The 2,651-nt window shown below is 43.9% G+C and overlaps 1 pseudogene; it reads right to left on the bottom strand.

Moving 5' to 3' along the window:
* Window positions 1-208: 208 nt before the first annotated feature.
* On the bottom strand, window positions 209-1,004 carry LOC112838860 (large ribosomal subunit protein eL8 pseudogene; annotated as a pseudogene).
* Between the last annotated feature and the right edge of the window lie 1,647 nt (window positions 1,005-2,651).

Raw genomic sequence — 2,651 nt, 5'->3', positions numbered from 1 at the left:
TTTACAAGGAACCTCATAGAAGAGCCAGAATTTGAGGACTGCTTTGCAAGTCATTAGACATAAAAGAGGACCATAAAAAGCATCAACTGAAAAAAAAAAAAAAAAGTTTTATTCCCGTACCACTTATTCCACTTGTTTCTCTCTCTCATTTTTTTTGGAAAGAGAACTTTTTATTACTTTTCTGTACAGAAAATTCAACAGTGTCCACTCAGCCCAGTTTGGCGGCCAGTTCTTTAGTCTTTGCCTTTTCCAGCTTGGCGATGCAAGCCACTGGCTTCGGACCCAGGACGTTGCCTCCAGGGGCGGTGGATGTCATCATATCTGCCGTTGTCATTGGTCCCGATACATTCCACCAGCTTAGCCAGAGCTCCTTTGTCTTCCAAGTTCACTTGTGTGAAGGCAACAGTGGAGCAGGTCTTCTTGTGGACCAGACGCCCCAGCCTGGCCTTCCCCTTGATAATGCAGTAGGGACCCCCCCCCCCATCTTACAACACAGGACAGGCAGGAAGACAGCTAGCTCAGTGGGGTCCATAGCATGTGCAGTCCCTACCAGCTGAGCCTTCTTGCTGTCCACCAAGGTGGTGACAGTGTTAACCCCAGCTCAAAGGACAGGCCTCTTAGTGGGGACCTCCCCTTTGCCCTCAGCCTTCTTCTCAGCCTGGGCCAACAATCTCTGCTGCTTCTCTTGCTTTGTCTCTGGTCTGTACTTGTGGGCCAGCTAATGCAGCTGAGGAGCTGTTTGATGGTCCAGGGCCTGGGTGAGTTGGTTCATTGTGGCACTTGTAAAGTTTATAGAGAATAGCCCTTTGCCTGCTGTAGCCGGATGTAGTGGGGCCATTTGACAAAGCGGGTGAGGTCCCTTTTGGGCTGGATGTCCTGTCCGATGCCAAAGTTCTTGGGCCTTTTCTTGAACAGGGGATTGAGCACCTTCTTGGCCTCCTGCTTCTTCACACCAGAGGCTTTGGGGCCACCTTCTTCCCCTTTGCCTTCTTTCGTTTTGGCATCTTGGATGGCCGGAGGAGAGAGCTCCACTGGCTTCTCTTGACCACGGAAGCGGTAAGGTGACCTTGAGTAGAGAGCATGCCGCCTTCCTTGATCGCTCATGTCTGTAAAATTGTGGGTTCGGATAAGCAGTGCAGGGGGTGAGAAGTTCTTAAATGTCTCCAACATTTCTCCACATTCTTGTATTGGCATCGGAAGTTTGCCAAGCAGTTCAGTCCTTTCCTAACTCCCTACAATGGCCAGGTTTCTTTAACAGTTTTAGAATTTTCACTTAAAATGCATTAAAAGTAAAATGCCCATTGCTGTGATCTCTGTGGGGAAAAAAAGAACAACAACTTCTGAGAGATTGAAAGTTGTGAGTTTGAAGTTCAGATATTGACATTTTGATTTGGACTGGACTTTTTTTAAGATTTTATTTATTTATTTTGAAAGAGAGTGAGAGAGGAGGGGCAGAGGGAGAGGGAGAGAGAGAATGTCAAGTAGACTGCTCTTGATCCCATGACCCCAAGATCATGACCTGAGCTGAAACTAAGAGTTGGGCACTTAACCAACTGAGCCACCCAGGCACCTGGACTGGATTGGACTTCTTAACACTGAAATTCTTTTAATGACTAAAAATGTCTGGAAAGCTATGGAGTCTGCCTCAGGTATGGTCAAAGGGCCCGGAAAGGAAAAGTTGGTAGTATTTAAGGGCGCTTTCTTGAGTTTGTCCCATTTAATAAATTACTTATTTGACTTCCCTGATTTTATTTTCCTCATTTTCTTTTAAAGTGGGGATACTAAACCTGGCTTATGAGTTTGTAAGGATTAAACTGGTTTGCAAGGGTTAAACGAAGTGCTCGGTGTGGGGTCTGTTGACTGACTGACTGATTGATTGAAACGCAGGCACGGAACTCAGATTCCAATGGCCAGTTATTTTCACTCCTTGAATGATCTCAATTCAAATGATCATCATCAAATGTTTTCTGCTCTCAAACCGTGCCAGTCAGTCTTTAAATACTGCTCTAATCATCCGAGTGTCTTCTTCTCAGATAACTCAAATGGAAAGGCAGGATTTTTTTTTTATTACTGCTCAGATGACATTTTCTAATTTCCATTTTACGTCCATCAGAGTAGCCCCACACTTCCCCTGATACACCTCAGTGTAATTTCCCCTTTGTTATTGATGAAGAACATCAAGGCACCCTGCCGTCAAACCTAGCAACCTAATTAATAAGGAGCATGGGGCTGAGATGCAATCTTGAAAAATTCTCAAATGTTCTATCCTGAGTGATTTAATCCTGGGAACATATACATAAATTTCTGTTCTAAGTCGTAAGATGTTATTTGTCACTCATCAAAATAAGATTGTCATTTTCAGGATGAATTTACAGAATTGCCAGAACTTTTTATTTTATTTTTTTTTTAGTGAATCAGGAGTGCTTCCCTTTTTGCTCCACGTGTTTCTGACTTAGGCGTCATTCTTGGCATTTTATCTTGCTGAGAAGTATGTGTGCAAAGCATCTTGTCTTGGGACCGCCATCAGGTCTGACTTCCCATTTTCCCAAAGCTCAACTATAAATAAGAGAGTTTCTCTAATCACCCCTATCTTCTCATGGTCTCCCCCACCTGAATTTACTTTGTAAAATTTTTCCAAAGAAGGGAATAGT

Source organism: Callorhinus ursinus, unplaced genomic scaffold (genome assembly GCF_003265705.2).
Source record: "Callorhinus ursinus isolate GAN/ISIS: 27379988/994484 unplaced genomic scaffold, GSC_fseal_2.0 scaffold28, whole genome shotgun sequence".
NCBI classification, from domain to species: Eukaryota; Metazoa; Chordata; class Mammalia; order Carnivora; family Otariidae; genus Callorhinus; species Callorhinus ursinus.
The sequence above is the reverse complement of the archived record's forward strand: the minus strand, read 5'-3'. Positions and strand labels throughout refer to the sequence as shown.